Raw genomic sequence first — 20,575 nt, forward strand, 5'->3', positions numbered from 1 at the left:
GTGTGTGTGTGTGTGTGAACGCAACGCGCACGCGCCTCTGCATGTGTGTCTGTGTGCGAGCGTGGAGGTGCCTGATTTTTAATGTGGTTGACTTATTGGAGAGGAAATTTGCCTGTCATAGTGATATCAGCTTTCCTTTAAATATATCCACAATATTAATAATTTAGCCATTCCTCCAGGAAATTGCCATTTTATTTATTTATTATTTATTTATTGGTTTATTAGATTTAATAGACTGTGAAAATGGAAAATGTTTCATACTACATCTACATCTCAGCAGCACATATGCACTCTCTTTCTTTTACGGATGCACACTAGAAGGTGAGCTATGTATAGGGGTTAAAAAAACGTGACATTCACGTTGACATGTTCAGAGAGTTACTGTAGGTTTGCAGAATGGAGAGATATTTGTCAGGGACCAAAAGTAAAACAGGCAAATATGCCTGCGAGACAAACAAGACAAATTCAGGCCACGGTAATCAACCAAAACTCAATTCAAGGAAATATGACAATGTCTATCTTGCTCTTGTGTTCACAGTGAATGTGTAGGAGATGAAGAGAGACCAGTGTGTATTTTATGGTTCCCAGTGAATGTGTAGGAGATGAGGAGAGACCAGTGTGTATTTTATGGTTCACAGTGAATGTGTAGGAGATGAGGAGAGACCAGTGTGTATTTTATGGTTCACAGTGAATGTGTGGGAGATGAGGAGAGACCAGTGTGTATTTTATGGTTCATAGTGAATGTGTGGGAGATGAGGAGAGACCAGTGTGTATTTTATGTCTGAAAACTCAGCTCAAAGGCAGCTGACAGTATGAGACCCAACTAATTAAAAAGGCACTTGGAGACATAACACTCCGCTCACGTCAATAAGCCACCTGATTTCTTCCAGAGAAAACTTGGTGAATACCGTAAGCAGGAACATCGACAACAATAAAGACTGCTTGTTTATTGCTTGTGTTGGCTGCCTTTGTCATGTCAGAACCACTGAGTGAGGATTTGCTGTTTTGCAAGTACATTGCGAGCAGAGCAACAGCTCTTGAAGCTTCTTGACGGTTACCTGACACAACATGGGCTGAATGGGAGAACTGTGTGGCTGTTTGCACGGATGGGGCTCTATCTCCCCCCTGGCCTTAGCCGCTAAATTGGCATTAAACGCAAAAAAACACACTTTGCGCCTGCCTACCCGTGACTCGGGAAGATATCGTCATGATTTTATGCCTCGAAATGCGCTTTACGCTGAAGAGGCGTGGCGCAGTGCCAGAATAGGCCAGAATGGGTGTTTCGGCCTTAAATACCAGCCTGAAGCTATCTTCCCAACTGGCGTTAATTTTGCGGTTAGCCCTTTTCAAAACCAGGCCTTATTCAGTGCACCGGCCCTGTGGATGCACCCACGGTGTAATTCAATCACTCTTTCTGCCGCTATCTCACTCTCTCTCCCCCCCCCTCTCTCTCCCCCTCTCTCTCTCGTGCATCAATTTCTGCCCATATAGTGCACTGTAAGCATCAGATCTGAAATGTAGGCTACACCACAGAATGACAGAACCATCACTATTTTGGAAGAAAGGCCACACTAATTTATATGTAGGCACTAGGCAGGCACAATGACAGATGAAAAAAAATTGTTATACCGTAGTTTTGAGCCCCTGTCATTTAGAGGCTGTTGCATCATCCTACCTGTCTAGCCGTGCAGAGGGGGAGAAGAAAAGGCGAGAAAACGATGCGATATCATGCTCTCCAAACTTTCACCAATCTAATCTCATCATGACATCCAGGGATAGGCTATATTTTTCTAGCTGATGCGTTTAGCACATTATTCTCAGTTTGCTCTTACTATAGTGTAGCGTATTTACATGCTTGCTGTATTTAAACTGCAGTGAGATTTGTTTGAGGAGCATTATGGAGACAGAGGGATGAAAGAGGGGGGGGAGGGGGGGAGCTCAGAGCGCTTTGGTTGCGCTTTTCTGACCGGACTGGATGGATGAAAGGGAAGAGTGTGATTAGTTTACTGCAGATCGGCAATGGCCACAGTTGTGAATAATTCTATGCTTAAAAGGCGTGGTTAAATGGTTAATGCCGGCTTTAGCGCCGAGAACAAATTAAGGAATGCGCCTAACCACACCCACTAATAGCGCTGCATCAGGCCTTAAACGCTAATTTAAGGCCAGGGGAAGATAGAGCCCTGGATGGTGTGCAGACCATGGCAGAGAAATAGAAGGGATAGCAGGCACTGAAAGAAGGGATAGCAGGCAAGCTCATCAAGAGGGTCTCGACAAATGTGTCATACACAGAGAAGCACAAGACAGATGAGGCCTGAACTAAACAAGGTTTTGACCGATGTTATTAGCGTGGTCAATTTCATCAAAACAAGACCCCTGAAAGCAGGGCTGTGTGAGGAGATGGGAACTAAACATTCAGCTGTGTTGGTTCACAGCGAGGCTCTTGCGAGGTAAAGTCTTAAAGTCTTAAAGCTCAGAGATTAAATTTGGGTGTTTCTGGACGAGGAGCGTATGCATGAATTTGCATGCAAGTTTAGTGATGAACAACTTCTGATGAAACTGGCCTATCTCAGCGGCATATTTGGAAAGCAGAATGAATTAAATCTTCAGCTTCAAGGCAAAGACAAGCACCTTCCTCACCTGGCAGACATGATCAGCGCTTTCACTCGAAAGCTGGAGATGTGGGGCAGGCGACTTGATCAAGGAAATACAGATCCCTTTGAGAATCTGAGTGAATTTGCTGAATTCGGAATTCAGTGAACCTGGAGCCACCACAGTGATTCCATGTTTCAAGGGGCACATCTCTTCCCTGAGAGGAGTCTTTCAAAAAAGACTTCCCAAACAACAGTGCTCAGCATGACTGGGTGAGAGGTCCCGTCAATGCAGCAACACCTGTTGAAGAGGACCAGTTCATGGAGAGGAGTCAACCCTGAAGCTGAGGTTCACAGATCAGACACTGAGTGAATCCTCACTGCGCACTATTACAGTGAGACAGTGACAGACTCACTGCAGTCACTATTACAGTGAGACAGTGACAGACTCACTGCAGCCACTATTACAGTGATACAGTGACAGACTCACTGCAGCCACTATTACAGTGATACAGTGACAGACTCACTGCAGCCACTATTACAGTGAGACAGTGACAGACTCACTGCAGCCACTATTACAGTGATACAGTGACAGACTCACTGCAGCCACTATTACAGTGATACAGTGACAGACTCACTGCAGCCACTATTACAGTGATACAGTGACAGGCTCACTGCAGCCACTATTACAGTGAGACAGTGACAGACTCACTGCAGCCACTATTACAGTGATACAGTGACAGACTCACTGCAGCCACTATTACAGTGATACAGTGACAGACTCACTGCAGCCACTATTACAGTGATACAGTGACAGACTCACTGCAGCCACTATTACAGTGAGACAGTGACAGACTCACTGCAGCCACTATTACAGTGATACAGTGACAGACTCACTGCAGCCACTATTACAGTGAGACAGTGACAGACTCACTGCAGCCACTATTACAGTGAGACAGTGACAGACTCACTGCAGCCACTATTACAGTGAGACAGTGACAGACTCACTGCAGCCACTATTACAGTGATACAGTGACAGACTCACTGCAGCCACTATTACAGTGAGACAGTGACAGACTCACTGCAGCCACTATTACAGTGAGACAGTGACAGACTCACTGCAGCCACTATTACAGTGAGACAGTGACAGACTCACTGCAGCCACTATTACAGTGATACAGTGACAGGCTCACTGCAGCCACTATTACAGTGATACAGTGACAGACTCACTGCAGCCACTATTACAGTGAGACAGTGACAGGCTCACTGCAGCCACTATTACAGTGATACAGTGACAGACTCACTGCAGCCACTATTACAGTGATACAGTGACAGACTCACTGCAGCCACTATTACAGTGAGACAGTGACAGGCTCACTGCAGCCACTATTACAGTGATACAGTGACAGACTCACTGCAGCCACTATTACAGTGAGACAGTGACAGACTCACTGCAGCCACTATTACAGTGAGACAGTGACAGGCTCACTGCAGCCACTATTACAGTGAGACAGTGACAGGCTCACTGCAGCCACTATTACAGTGATACAGTGACTTGAGCTGCATCTTTCTTGCCAAAAATCTGCACTTGTCTTTGTTGTGTGTGCGCAGGTTGCTTATTGTTGTTTTGAAAAGATGTGCAGTGCAAAAACAGGCTCATTGCAGCCACAGTGATAAGACTTGAGCTCTCACAAATGGACTTGCTCATCTTTATCGTTCTAACAAAGTTTGCACATTTTATTTGATTTTTTTCTATTTTTGAAAAAGCACACAGACTGATGGAGCAATCTACTAACAAAATGTCTATGTCTAATGCCTAACGTTTATAACGTTGAAATGGAAGATGTTTTTTTATTTGCACAACATAAATTACTGAAAGAAAAGTGAAAGGAATGCTCATGCTCTTGATGTTATTTCAATGAAAGTTAAGCTTGGCCCATTTTGTTACAGTTTTGTTGTGGCGGGGGGCATGGCAATTTTCCACCCTCCAAAGAGGGACATGAGAGAAAAGGTTTGAAAACCACGGAGCTAAACTAATGACTTTGTTGTTCCATGTTCCTGCTACTCAGGTTTATAAAAGGTTAGCTTAGAGAACAAACCAGAAGGGCAAATTCTTTCATATTCGTACAGCAACACAGTCGTTCAAGCAGACATACTTGGCTTTTCAACTGTCTATTTCTATTTCTAATTTCTAGTACCTTGGGTTAGTGACTTGTTTCCTAGTAGCAAATTTTACTCTCGCAGTCTGACTTCGAAGTATCTTGGTATTGAAATTGATAATCTGTGTATTTCTAATGTCTGAGCAGTAACTAAGGTACAGAAATTCCAGTAGTAAAATATTATTCTCTTTATAAACTCTACAAGTCTAGCTATTTACACTAGTATTCTGCCCCTCAGTCTGATGTGAGTTTTTGGTACAAGTGCAAGTCCAAACCATACCACAGCAGATGATTGAGATGATTAGTAATTACTGGACTTCAATTATTGGTATTCAATTATTGCAATTATTGATAGTTCAGCCTCACACTGACCTTCATTTGAAAAGGCTAATCAAATCCTTAAAGACTTGACTCAACTTCTCAATATAAAATCCCAAATAAGCAGTGAGAGAATGAGGAAAAAAATCCCGCAGCTCAAAATGAAGCCACTCGGGAAATCTCACACACATTTAAGCAATTTATTTTGATAGGATGACATGGCAATTCACATTTTTCTTTTTGTCCTGAATAGTTGTGCTTTTATGTACTCCCCTGCGCACACTCAGCATATGCTACCAATCAGGGAGTACATGAATTCTCCCTATGGTACATCAAAGCAGATCTAAGCACATTGTAGCTGGGGGGTGGTGGTGGTGGGAGCAAAAACATCAGAAGCTTCATAGCATGCCACAACACAGCGGCTGATTGCATGGAGTGAGCAACAGACTGTGTGTTAATACCAGCACAGTTTAAATACCGTAAAATTTCAAATAAATGCCCGGGCGTTTGTTTACCAAAGACCCGGTGTCTATAAGGGACCGGCATCTATTTGGGACCACCGTTTAATTATTTTTGCATAGAATTCTTGATCTGCAAAGATTGGAAAGTATCAACTTGCTTGCTTATATAAACTAGTAGGATAGTACTTTGTACACACAAGAAGGTAGGTCCAGGCAGTTTTGAACATGCCTAGTATTGTAGAGTACGGATTGCAACAAAGAAAAACAACTGAGATATACTTCATCATCATCATCTTCATCATCACGTACGCTACCAGTTCATTGCTCTCCTCTTCTCCCTCTGCCAAACAGCCATACCGTATTTCAAACAAATAACATTAGCCTACCACTCACATTCAGTTGTTTGTGTTTCATTGGAAATAAGCAGTTTGATTATAGCAACGTTATACCAGTAGTAATGTTAGCATTTGAAGGCAGCAGCTAATGTTAGCTAACCAAGCAGCACTATCAGACAATACAGTGTTGTGCAACAAGCAGACTTACCAAATGTTTCCAATACATGTCTGGTATAATCCATACTGCATTTATGATCGCTGTTCCGCTGACAGAAATGCACTTCTCCACTGCTCCCATTTTGTCCTTATGGAAACCAGACAGCGTCTCCAGTCTAACACGTTGACTCCGTCCGTACTCTGTCCTTACAGTCCGTAGCATCAAACAATGCAGTATGCATACTTGAAACATGTCGCTTATGTATGAACAAAGTATAAAACTGTCTGACAGGGGGAGAAAGTACAGTCTCTCACCTTGCCAACAAGATGACTGACCTCTGCCTGACCTCTGCCAAAAACACACACGTCATTACAGTAAGTGACTGTGAACTTAGTCTGAGCGCAACACAAAAACATACCATAATGGAAAAAAAGCAGCAGCATTTTGGTAAAGAAACCGGGTGCAACAGCAATGGGTGGCAAACACTGGCTGACAACGGCAATGGAACCCTATGGAGCCCAAGTGGCATGAGGCTTGAGTGTCTGACTCTAGCCGGCTAACTCTGTTTACATTTAAAAACGGACACTTCACACAACTTTAACACGACATGTGTATATTATACATCAAACTCTTGAGCTACTTCTGCTCTCACTCAGAATGTCAAAATATAAGCGATGTGATGTATAGTTTTTGAGATATTAACGTTTGTTTGGCACAACTCATACTATTTACATGCCGCGGGGTTCCGCATTTCTGGGTGGCAAGTGACGTCGTGCTGATTCGTCCTATAAGGCAGTGGTCCCCAACCACCGGGCCACGGACCGGTACCGGGCCGCAACGCATTTGGTACCGGTCCAATTTTTTTTTAATAAACATAGGCTATAATATTATAGGCTGTGTGGTAGTTGAAACATAGTTTCAAGTTGACATTTATTTATGTTTGTAGTTGAAACAAAAACAAATACTGTAGGCTACATACAGTACAACACAAAAGGCTGTTATTTACCCTTTTACTTACTTACTTTTCATGTTATCCCTTGGATGTTTGGCTGCATTATCCATAATAAAATTCATTCATTCCTTCATTCATTCACCTGGTGAGTAAATATATATCTATACTATCTATCTATACTATAATGACGATAGCGTCTGTCTCTCTGTCTGTCTGTCTGTCCTTCGCGTATCTCGAGAACCATTGGTCGGATCGACTTGAAACTCGGGGAGTGCGCTGATGGCGACCCGACAGAGTGCAGTGCCCTGTTTCCATGCGATTCGGATGCGAAACACGTTCGATATTTGAACATTTGTCTTCAGTTCTGCTCCTTCGAGCCCTAAGCACCAGCTTTAATTAGGGCCGTTGACACTAACTGAGAAAGTAAACACAGGAACGACCCTGTCAACGACTCTGTGTTTAGGGGGTCAGCATCCCTCCTCAGGTTCCAATTAAGAGCAGAGGGTGAATTCATCTCCTCCTATGTATGTGCCTGTCCAAATATGCATTTACAAGTCTGTCATGAATAAAATCAAGGGGAAATAATCAGTAGAGCTCAGTGATCTTAGTTAAGATTTACAAGAGTTTTTTATGTGGCTATAATGGTAGGCTATAATTCAGAAATAATATCCTCTAGGGCAGTGATACTCAACTTGCTTTGCCCGGGGGGCACTTTTGTGAAATGATAGGAGGCCAGGGGCCAGTTAATAAACAAACAATATACATTTTTCTGTAGCGGATTGTCAGCCGGAGTTTAGTCTGACAATGTTGTGCACACCGGATAGTTAGTTAGGTTAAGTTAGTTAGGTTAAGTACATACATAAGTGCCTGGGTAGCGAGCAGATGGCGGTATTTGACAATTTAACTGGAGCACAGCCAAACTTTATTTCACATTAGTTATTATTGTGAATTAGATTCTAATTCACAATGAAAACTAACGTGAAATTATTAGGAAATGGTCGGGGGGCCACTCTGGACCCTGTCGCGGGCCGCATCTGACCCCCGGGCCGCAAGTTGAGTATCACTGCTCTAGGGCCACACCACTTCCGGGAACCCCCATCCTGTGTAAGTAGGGTTCCCAGAGTAAAACCTGGCCATTTCCACCACTGCTTATGGATGAGCATCATCTGCTGCATGCCATCGAGAACCGTTGGTCGGTTCGACTTCAAACTTTGGGAGTGTGCCCTATTGTGAGTCAAGTCAAGTCAAGTCAAGTTTATTTATATAGCCCTAATTCACAAGCATGTCTCAGAGGGCTTCACAGAAAGTATGTCTAGCTGATTCTAGCTAACACACAGTAACAAGAATATACAGAATAAAGATAACATTTGAACATTTGAAGAAAGCAGGAGAGGGGAGGAGGGAGGGAGAGGGAGGAGGGAGGGGAGGGGGGAGGTGGGGAGAAAATAGGAAATGTGGAGGAGGAGAGAACAGAGGAGGAGAGATGAGGGTGCAGGGGAGGGAGAGCCAGGGTAGGGGTAGGGTCTAGGGTTGGGGGAGGGGAGGGAGTAGGATACGGGCCCGGATTAGGGCGAGGGTGGGGAGAAATGGGAAATGTGGAGGAGGAGAGAACAGAGAAGGAGAGGGTGCAGGGGAGGGAGAGCAGGGGGAATGTGAGAGGGAGGAGAGGGCAGAGAGGAGGAGAGAACAGAGAAGGAGAGGTGGGAGGGCGCAGGGGAAGGAGAGCAGTGGGAATGTGAGAGAGGGGAGAGGACAGAGAGGAGGAGAGAACAGAGAAGGAGAGGTGGAAGGGTACAGGGGAGGTAGAGTAGATGTAAGGTCTAGGGTGGAGGGAGGGAGTAGGATACGGGCCCGGATTAGGGCGAGGGTGGGGAGAAAATGGGAAATGTGGAGGAGGAGAGAACAGAGAAGGAGAGGTGGGAGGGTGCAGGGGAAGGAGAGCAGGGGGAATGTGAGAGAGGGGGGAGGACAGAGAGTAGAGGTAGGGTCTAGGGTGGAGGGAGGGAGTAGGATACGGGCCCGGATTAGGGCGAGGGTGGGGGGAAAATGGGAAATGTGGAGGAGGAGAGAACAGAGAAGGAGAGGTGGGAGGGTGCAGGGGAAGGAGAGCAGGGGGAATGTGAGAGAGGGGGGAGGACAGAGAGGCAGAGAAGGAGAGGTGGGAGGGTGCAGGGGAAGGAGAGCAGGGGGAATGTGATAGAAGGGAGAGCAGGAAGTGGCAGGGATTCAGGAAAATAGGGGAGAAGAGGAGAAGGAGCAGAGGGGGGGAGAATGAGGAGAGAGCAGGAGAAGGGAGGGGGGGGCGGTGGGATGTGGGGGAGGAAAGAGCATGGAAAGAGAGGAGAACAAGAAGGGGGAAGAAGGGAAGAAGCGGGGGAAAGGGGAAAGAGAGGGGGGGGGGGAGAAGATCAGACAACTGACTACTCTAAGCATTAACCAGAGCTAACTGGGACATAGTATCTAGCTAATCTACAGCCTAATCTGGCCTATCCTACCCTGCTCTAGTCTGATTTTAGCCTGAACACTAACAGGTCAGCCTTAGGCTGTAGCTAATCTATCGCCTACCTAAGCTGTTCTAAACCAACCGGCAGCCCTCGACCAGTGATGAAGAGCACCGATGCCCCCCGACCCGGCCCCCGCCCACATAAGGCGTGGGAGGGAAGGCCAGGCCGGGACACAGCGGCACCCCCTCACCCCCAGTGAACGCAAGAAAACCTTTCCACCATATGGATCGCCGCATGGATTGCCCCAGTGACTTGGCTGAGGAGGAACCTTGTGAGGTCGTTGTGCTAGGGGCCAATTGCTGCGGCCCGGGCGGACCCAGCCCCCACGCGACCCGCCCCCCCAGCCCCCAGCCACCAGTGCAGTGCCCTGTTTTCGTGCAATTCGGCATAGCGCCACCTACTGGCAACATAAAAAATGCTGTTTATCTCAAAAACCGTTCGTCCGATCGACTTCAACTTTGGGGAGTGCGCTTAGGGGGACTCAAGGGAGTGCAGGGAGCTGAATTCCGTGCAATTTGGCATAGTGCCACCTACTGGCAACACAAAAAGCGCTTTATACTGTAACACAAGAATTTCCCCCAGGGGATTAATAAAGTACTCTATCTATCTATCTATCTTATCTCCATAGCCAGTCATCTGATCGACTTCAAACTTGGAGAGTGTGCTGCTGGGAACCTGACATAGAACAGTGCAGAATTGTGTGCAATTCGGCACAGCGCCACCTACTGGCAACACAAAAAGTGGTTTATCTTGAGAACCGTTCGTCCGATCGACTTCAACTTTGGGGAGTGCGTTGATGGGAACTAGACACAGTGCAGTGCCGGATTTCGTGTAATTTGGCACAGCGCCACCTACTGGCCACACAAAAAGTGGTTTATCTTGAGAACCATTCGTCCAATCGACTTCAAACTTGGGGAGTGCCCTGCTTGCATTTCATGCAATTTGGACTTATTCCAGGACTGTTTGTATGTATTTTCTTCGCATATCTCGAGAACCGTTTGTTGGATCGACTTCAAACTTGCGCTTAGGGGGACCTGACAGAGTGCAGTGTGTGTGCGCGGGGGGGGGGGGGGGGGGGGGCGCCGCCCACGGGGTGGTGCATGGGGGAACGGGCACTGCACTAGTGTAACTAAAACCATTAAAATTGACAACCAGTCCGCGACTTCTTTTCCCATGTATCTACCGGTCCTTGGCACAAAAAAGGTTGGGAACCCCTGCTATAAGGGACCGGCGTCTATTTGAAGTTTTACAGTAGTCTGCCCCATTTGTGGAGACTGCGTTGGTTGTGGATAGTGAAAATTCTGCTGGACGGACCAATGGCCCGCTTTCACAGCAACCGTTTTGAGGTAGTACAGCAGGTGTTCCAGTGCCAGGGCCCTCATTAATGTTATTGGTTATACCTGCTTTACTTCCTGCTTTACCACCTCAAAATGGTCGCTGTGAAAAGGGCCTATGGACTGTGTTGCTTTGCTCATAACAACAAAGTATAGGAAATCATTTGTTCCCCCAGGTGTCAGGTTACAGTCCTAATTGTGCTATAATCTGTTTCATGTGTCTTTGAGTTCCTTTGTCTGTAGACATTTAGTCATATTAATATTTATATATATATATATATTATATATATATAACATAATTGTGCTATATCCGTTTCATGCGTCTTTGAGTTTCTTTGTCTGTAGACACTTAGGGCCCTATCTTCGTACGGCGCTGTGCGCCTCTTATTGCTATCTTCCCTGCATCTTAAGCTATCGTCTGCCTCCACTATCCAGTTTTGCGCTGGGATCTATACGATACGATACGATACGATACGATATACTTTATTGTCAGTTCACACTGAAATTTGTCTTGCAAGACAGCGGCAGTCCCATGCACAAACACATGACAAAGAGAACAAAACCAAAAAATACAAAGATACATACACACATACAGCACACAGAGAGCACTGGTCACTGCTCCACTGACCCTCGGCCATGTTCTTGATTAAGCCTCAGGATCGACTGATGTATAAAGGACTTTCTTAGTCTGACCTTCTTGAAAGTTGGAATTAGGTATCTCCTGCCAGAGGGCAGGAGTTCATATTCTTCATGTAACACATGATTAGTGTTTGAGGCAATATTTCTGGCTAACCTCAATACACTGTTGACATATGTAGACTCAAATAGACTATGCAGTGGTTTACCTACAATTTTTGAACAAATATTCATCTGTCTAAGTAGTTGTGATTTTAAGGTAACAGACAGGCATCCATACCAGGTGGTCTAAGCGCAGAGACAAGTGTAGGCGTGACCCAGGCATGTCCGTGGGCCTCTAGCCTATCATCTCCCTCCCGCAAGTGTCATTTTGCGCTCTGGCGAAGATACCGTCGCTATGTTCCGAGCGTAAGCAGAGGTTTGGGCGTTCTCCGTGCCAAAATAGGCGTTCCAGCGCAATGTGTTAGAAAAAAAGGCCTTGGGTGCTCTCAATTTTAACGCCACCAAATAGCTGGTCTTAGCGCAAAAAAACCACTACGCCAGGCGTACGCCTGAGTGCACACAGTATTCTCCGCGCAGTGCAGGAAGTCCTCACTTGGATACATTTATGCACGGCATGGATGTCGTTTTTTTTATCCCATTTGGATCCCCCATTAGTGCTAATTTTAATTTATTTAACCTGGTTGCTGCTCCACCCTCTGCCGATCTGGTGAGAGCCGAAACTGGCTCCATGCTTCCTCCGAGACATGTGCAGTTAGCAGCCGCTTCTTTTCACCTGACAGGGGAAGCTTCACCGGTAGGACATAGCACGTGGGAGGATCACGCTATTCCAACGAGTTCTCCTCCCTCCGAACAGGCGCCCCTAACGACCAGAGGAGGCACCACATCAGCAACCAGGATATTGCATCTTTTGGTGTGGGGTTCCTATATGAAGGAAACCCCCAGGGGGCACAGGGAGAACATGCAAACTCCACACAGAAAGGCCCTTTTGACGACCCCACCCGGGCGGTGGGCACTCGAGGACATGCGGACGGGCACGCATTCCTTCAGCGCTCACAGCGTCCCAGGTGGGAATCGAACCCAGGACCTTCTAGCTGTGAGGCGACAGCGCTTACCACTGCACCACCATGCCCCCCGTTTGTCAAGGGTTTATTCGGCTACACAATTCCCGACCATACAGGTTTGTGGTGTGAGCTAACAGTAGATTGCTTTTGAGAAAGTTGTGACGGTGTTGTGCCAAGCTGCCTCTCCCCACCCTGTGAGTCTCATGGCCGGCCCAAAACACCCAGGGCACCGACCCATCCCCACCCCACCACCCAGCCTGCCTACCCGTCCAGCTCCCACCTTCTCCGGGGGAGACCCCCCTCCAGCACCCGGCGCACTAGCCAAACCTGTGCACGCCACACTTAAGCACCCCTCCCGGGCTACACACAGACTCCCGCCCCGCCAGACCCTCGTTCCCCTAATCCAATTCAAAACGCAAATCACTTTTTGGCACAACACCTGTAGTGTCCGGCCAGTACAGTAACCTCTTTCCCTGCTATTGCATGCATGCAAGACCAGCTTCTCCACAGCGCGGATGGCGTGACCGCAGTCAATGGCTTAACCAGAGTGGACAATTCTGACATAGGCTATTGAAATAGGCTAGAAGTAAAATCTCACACATTCCTACCCTATTAAAGAAATATTTTAGATGTGTAGGCGTATACAGTATACAGTATATATATAGCCTATATGAATGAAATGTCTAATTACAGTAAGCGCACGCTTTGGGACATCACTGCGTAATTGCGCGGCGGCCCTCTCTCTCTTCCCTTTCTCGTTCTCCCCCCCTCTCTCTCTCTCCCCCCCCTCTCTCTTTTCTCTCTCTCTCTCTGTTTCTCTGCTTGCTCTCAGCAAGGAAGAAGCTGCTGTCACAGATGTGATGGCGGTGACGCTGTGGCTTTTAAGGGGAGTGATCTCACCTTGTGAATCCTGTTATGGGCATAAACACGCCTATGGAGGTTTGCGCCGAGATGACGTGAAGCACAGCGGGCCGACATGCCCACAATTAGGGCTTTGTGCGGCACTATTCCAGCGCAAATGCAAAATTACCGCCGTTGCGAAGATAGGGCCCTTAGTAATATTATCAAGCTTTATGCAATATATGAGATGTCGATCTTAGGACTAAGTATATTTCAACTATATTTGACTGAGTTTACTGTAATACAAGTCCTGATGTGCTTGGAGGAGCATGTACATGTGTGTGCAGAGTGTGTGTATGTGTGTCAGAGTGGGCACTGAGGGCATGCAGTGATGAGTGTGTGGGTGACATTTGAGTATGAGTGAGGGTGAATGTAAATTACTATATTATTGTAGTATCTGCAGTGTATTCCCCTGAAGGAATAATAAAATTGCCGTGTATTGCAGGGAGAGTTTAGTTTCCTTTCTCCTTATTAGGGAGGATAAACGTTGTAAAGACTAACACTTCATGCAAATGTCTTTCTCTATTTCTTTTTTAAATCACTAAATTAGGAGGGACTGTCTTACCTAATTTCCTATTTTACAATTGGGCAGCAAATATACCGAAGCTGACATTTGGCCTTAAAGCTTGCAAATGATTGTTCATGTCCTCCCCAAGTAGAGTCATTTCAACTTCCCTCCCTCTATTTCCTGTTAGTGGTTTCTTCTGTCCACTATTCAGGCAACAAGGTAGTGCTGTCAGTGTGGTTTTGGGAAAATAAAAATGGAGCAATAACATAATTTTTCTGCCAGTATATTGGAAAATGTCAAATCATATTTATCAGGAACATACTATTCGAATTTTCTTGCACATAGGGCAGTAAATGTGTTTTACCTCCTTATGTGGCTGTGAGCATCACAACTGTCAAATACAGTATAGTGTTGAAATTCAAATAGTTGTAAATAAGACATTGGAGAAAACCTCTCTTTTGTATTTTCCCTGTATTCTACCCTACCCTAACCCTGCTTCTTCACTATCGCCTCCATAGTGTTTTGTATTTTCCCTGTATTCTACCCTACCCTAACCCTGCTTCTTCACTATCACCACTATCTCCATAGTGGCTTTAGTTATCTACTGACTGGACTCACTGAACTCTTTTACATAACATAGACATTGTACTGAACTGAATATGACTTTAATTATGTATGGGACCCTAAAGTAGTTAACATTTAGAATTTGTAAATAGACAAGTAAAACATATTTAGAACCCATGGAACTGTAAGTAAAATTTGCATGGCTTTATAAATTACAAATTGGGATTTGGATTGCATTAATGTTTTCCTGGACAGTTTTATGCATGGAGCTCATGGTGCTTCTAATTGTTATTTTACCAAAGAGGTCAGTGATCGGCCATATTATGAAGCTGTCATGAGAGTCCAGATGGCCCACTGCTCTTTCTGTCCACCTGTCTGTTTTTGTTTGGAGGGAGCACCATGGTGGCTGCCAGCTGATCCCTAACTACTGCCTGAGTTGTTTCTCTTAGGATCAAATTCTCAACATGGAGTTTGTTTATGTCCAACTAGTGTGCTTGCACTGGGGCATTGGCAGCGGTGGTTCTGCAGTCTGGAGAGACAACTACTTCTTATGTTCTGTCAAAGTTGGATGTGAGTGAAGAAGTGAAGCTCTCTGGGCCTTACTAACGGAACTAAGCAACTTCAAACCAGGCACTGTGATACAGCCTCTTCAACCATTATGGGTGCCAGAAAGATTGAAGGTGCACCACCTTCATCAGCTTTGATAGCCCTAAGGTACAGCTGTACCTCCAGACACGACAGTGAGGTGAAATCCCAGCTTCCACATGAGCGGCTCGTCATATCCATCCTGACGATATGATGATATAATATAATGTATAATGTATATAATATATGATATAATACTTGGCTGGGAACAGATCTTATGGCTCATTCTCTCGCTCCGCTGCTCAGGACTCTCATATTTTATTGACACTGACAACATCGGCTCAGCAATAATCATTTTGTGAACACTTGAAAATGGGCCAACTGTATGAGGCTGTGATATACAGGTCATTTAGATCTCAGTAATATTGTCTGATACCTTAACCCAGGTTCGGTTGTATGTCTCATGTCTTTCATAGAACGGGTCTCTACCTGACATGTCAGTCTGGTCTTGTGTGCTCCAGTCCCTCCCTTTCCATTTCATTAGTTGATTCATTTACATGGCAGATGCCCTGGTGCATGCTGCAGAGAGCAGCTCACCACCACAACACTGTGAGCTTGATATCTGAACCGTGGGTCTAGAGTTCCCTTTCTGCCCTGCTCACAAGCACTCACTGCTGACACTCACCAGTCTTCACACTGGGTAATGGCTGGCTAATGCCACAGTTTAAACCAGAGAATCCACTCAAATGGTCAGAGACTTGGCCTGGCCTCCTTTTCAAAGTGAGTGTCTTTGCATGTGTGAGCGTGTGTGTGTGTGTGTGTGTGTGTGTGTGTGTGTGTGTGTGTCTCGTGTGTGTGTGTGTGTGTGTGTGTGTGTGTGTGTGTGTCTGTGTGTGTCTGTGTGTGTCTGTGTCTGTGTGCGCATGCGTGCGTTCGTGTGTGTGTCGGTTTGTTTGTTTATATGTGTTTGCATTATTGTGTCTGTGTGTAAGGTGAGTATACTTCTCGGTAGGGGTGCACCGATCACGTTTTTTGCCACCGATCACCGATTGCCGATCACCTATGAGAAATATCTGCCCAACCGATCATCGACCGATCACCGATTACCGATCACCGATATATATATATATATATTTATTTATTTATTTTGTAAGCAGCTATAGCAGTTTCCATTTTACATATAGGCCTACATTTCATGCATCAAATTGAAAGTGCAGCACATTTTCTTTTTTTTCTACATCAATATTTTATATTTTGTAGGCTAAAGGAAACCGCCAACATGATTTTACAGTACAGCAGTATAGGCTCTTTACAGCATTATGACAGGAATAGTAGGATTGTGTGTGGTCTGGAAAAAGGAGGCAATAAAATATACAAACAGGTCAGTAACCAAGCTTGCTGTTATATAGGCCAATTCTAGTGATAATTAACAACTAATAATATAGAAATGATAATTAGGTAAACTGTAAGTCAGTTACTCTTAACACATTCAGTGCCAGCGACGCCATATGGCGTCATTAGAAATTTACCGTACAGTGCCAGCGACGCCAAATGGCGTCATAACTCGATTTTTTTTTTTTGACGGGGGGGTGTCGATCTATGCCTCTTACATCGCCTCTTACAATATTCAGAGGTATTGAATGTGTCTAACCTATTTTACAGAACCCTTAGGTGGCGACAGCGCTCTCCAGATGAGAGAACGTGGAGTGAAACACACAGAAGAAGTCATTGGGGGGAAGGAAATCGCATCGCATCCGTCCGTATGCAGCGGCTTCATTGAAGCAACGTTTAGCTGTGCCCCTGCAGCAGCCAATCTGCTATCACAATTGAGCACCTCGATGTCCGCTGCAACAGCCTCCGTGTCCGCTGCAACACATGATCAGCCGTGGATTTGTTATTATTCTCAACTCGAAGCATGGGAGCTGGTACACGCGGCTGTAAAAAAGCAGGATCTAGCAGACTTTTTCAGTGCTGAGCACAGGCAGAGAAAACGAGAAAACAGCAGAGCAGAGAGACACTCCTCCCACAACGGGGGGGGGGGGGGGGGAGGTGGGCACGCAGAGCCAAGTACACAACACAGACCCAGACAGCAGGACAGGGTTGGCAAACGCAAGCCAGAATATCCGATGCCCACCAGCAGCAAAAGATCAGCAAGAAGCTGCAACCAGCAGCGCATGCAGGCGCCAGCGCTGCTGGTTTCAGCTAAAAATATTATTCTTCCAAACAAAATTCCCTTGCCTTCACTGTTTTATTGAAGGAAATTATTTTTGAGGTGTGACTACATCAGAAAATTAGCTTCAGAGTCAGTGATGTGCTTGAAATGTTTAATTTCACAAAAGGCTCATTATCTCAGCTCGTAGAAAAAAAGCTCTTTTTTTCGTTCAATCAAGCTATCTTCTCCGGCTCATAACTAAAGAACGGAAAATGGGATCAATAAACTTTTTTTTGCAGGTGATAGAAGAGAGTCTCATCGTTATTTGTGCGTGTTCAGTGTTTACATAGTAATTATTAAAGAAATTATATGACTGTTTTAAAATGCATTGCGGCCTATGTGGCACAGCAAGCAACCTTTTGCCCAAGGGCCGTGGCACTGAAAGTGTTAAACACCAGTCTTGAACCATGACTAAAGCCAAAGCTCCCACTCATAGAACCGGGGTTATGCACAATAACCGTCATACATTGGGATCCGCATCGAACGAACATCAAAAGGACCCGCCCATCGAGGCCGAGTTACAGTGTTATAATTAGCAGCACTATGAGTGCGATCTACATAATGGTGACAGGGTTACATGACGGGAGAAACAACAGAATCACAAGCTACACACGAGCTAAACTCCATCTGAGTAGTGGCATTAATTAGCGCAACAGACAATCAAACCGCACTAAGTGCACGCCTAAACAAACGTTATTGCAATGATTGCAGGTAGATCGATCTAAAACCAAAAGGGAATGCAATACAGGAATATTAACATAATAATGACTTACTGGTTGGTCATATACGCACACATGGAAGAAAGGGATTAGAACATGTTCAACTGTCCAAAGAAAGGAAGAAAGTCCATCTGAACGGAGCGCACATCCACATAGGCTACTCAGCAGCACACTTTCGCTTCCTTCAAAGTGCCCGCGGGAACATCAATGCTCGCTAGATGTGGAAATTGTCTGTGTGTGCGCGTGCACTACCCCGACTACCACCGTGTCAATCTGGGACTTTACTACACACGGACTTAACAGCATGCAAATGCCTCGGTAGGCGGGAGGACTGGAGGTAACTTCTCTCTGCTGAGTCTGCTCTAATCACCAGCTGATTTGTGTGATTCAAAGACGCAAGGGGTGTGTTGACAGTCTGGTGCGCTGTGTGGAGGTGAGTACACTGACGAAAGCAAAGCGTGTGCTTTGCAACACAATGATATAAACGTTAGAGCACAATATGAAAGTTAAACGATAGACATTGAAGACATGAAAATGGGCTGCCTCATGTTTCTCACGTGCAGCATGATCGGCTATGCGATCGGCAACATTAAAGGAATATCGGAAACAGCAGATCACATATTTGAGGTCCAAATCGGCCGATACAGATTGCGTGCCGATCGATCGGTGCACCCCTACTTCTCGGTAATTGTTATTCTGCAGAATTATGGGCTATGTAGTCTCTGTAGTCTCTCAAGCCAGCCTATCTCTTCCACAATTTTCAAATGCTCCAGAGACAGTCTGCACTCCAGCTCGTTAAAATTTGGCCAGAGGAAGTTGTCATCTTCCAAAGAAAAAAAAAGCTTCAGAATGGAAGGAAGTTTGATATTCGACCAATCAAGACACATGTAAACAAAACCGAGCCCAGTGAGTGGAGAAATGAGCGGATGTCGCACCTTGAGCCTTACATCCGTTTTGACCAACTTTCTCCTCCAGGAAGTACAGATGGGTAGCATTTGCAAATTGCGGGAGCCAACGCGTCTGCTTGAAGAGACTATACTTAAAGCAGTCTTGTTTGTTTGGGTGCCAGACTTCACAAACTGGATCTCAGCATCATTTTCAAACCTTAAACACAGCCCACGCAGCCAGTTATGCTCTGGCTCCAAGTTCTATCTCCACACAGCTGATTGGGCTAAAGAAAAGAAAAGAAAAAAGACCAGCAATCATCTTAAATTGCTCTTTTCTTCCTTGATGGATTGGATGGTAGGTGGGTTATAAATAAGCTTGTTGCTGACTTATTGTATTTCAAACTTGTAATGTGCCTGCATGATAATTTTGCTTGCTTTTGTTGATTGTAGTGAACTTAGAAATTCATAACGCATACATAGCAGACGCAGTGCTTCAAGAGCTGGAAGGAGGGGTTGCTAGATTGTGTTACAGATAATTCAGAAAATGTAATCTGTGCTGATTGCACATTACTTGACACTGAAGAGAAGTTCACTTACTTCTGGTTTCTTATTGGTGAGACAGTGTGTGTGTGTGTGTGTGTGTGTGTGTGTGTGTGTGTGTGTGTGTGTGTGTGTGTGTGTGTGTGTGTGTGTGTGTGTGTGTGTGTGTGTGTGTGTGTGTGCGCGCGTGTGCGTGCGTGCGTGCGTGCGTGTAGGCCATCTGTTTGCCAAATACAATGGTTTGAATATTTTGTTTGGTAATGATTAGGGATATGATATGCAGATGTTGAGGCTACTTATTGATAAGGAAACAAGAAATATAATGAAATGGGTGACTATACTTGAAACAAAAATAACCAATCCAGCAGAACTATAATAAGCATCATATGAAGAAACTGATGGAAGTGAACTAATTAACAGCATGCTTGATGCCTGTGAGTTTACAAGCAATGTTGAAGAGTCAAAGGGCTCTATCGTCGCAAAGGCGGTAATTTTGCGTTAGCGCCCGTTTTGCACTGGAATAGCGCCACGCAAAGCCCTAATTGTGGGCGTGTCGGCCCGCTGCGCTTGGCGTCATCTCGCGCAAACCTCCATATAGGCGTGTTTATACCCAAAACAGTATTCACATGTGTGAGCTCATCATGTCCACTCCCCTTAAAAGCCAGTCACGTGTGTGACAGCAGCTTCTTTCTTGCTGAGTGCCGTGGGCAAGCAGAGCGACAGAGTGAGAGAGAGAGAGAAAAAGAGAGGGTGAGAGAGAGAAAAGAGAGATCGGGAGAGCGAGAAAGGGGGAGAGAGAGGGGAGAGTACGAGAGAGGGGTGAGCGAGGGAGAGAATTGGAGGGTGAACCAGTTCAGATTCAGATAAACCATTAGAAACTAACGAAAATTGGTGCTGATGGAATGATCCATTTGAAACGCACCAAAGGGCTGCCGCCAGGGGCGGAGCGAGCGACCCTATCAGCCCAGGGGGGGCGAAGCTCTTACATTTAAAAATATTTGTTTCTTTACAGTAATAGGGTAGGTGTGTGTGAGATTTTAATTCTAGCCTATTTCAATAGCCTATATCAGAATTGTCCACTCGGGTTAAGCTATTGTTGCATGGTGCAATTGCAGAGAAAGAGCTCACTGTATAGCCTACTGGCCGGCACAA

General features: G+C 45.5%; 1 protein-coding gene across 1 annotated transcript in view; it reads left to right on the forward strand.

The window, feature by feature from the left end:
• The window catches only part of LOC310788377 (RNA-binding protein Musashi homolog 2-like), a gene marked incomplete at both ends in the record, with an annotated part of 592,153 nt that overhangs the window by 90,039 nt on the left and 481,539 nt on the right, over nt 1-20,575 (forward strand). The gene's annotated exons all lie outside the window — the stretch shown is intronic.

This window comes from Poromitra crassiceps (genome assembly GCF_964638095.1).
Source record: "Poromitra crassiceps genome assembly, chromosome: 1".
Lineage (NCBI taxonomy): Eukaryota > Metazoa > Chordata > Actinopteri > Beryciformes > Melamphaidae > Poromitra > Poromitra crassiceps.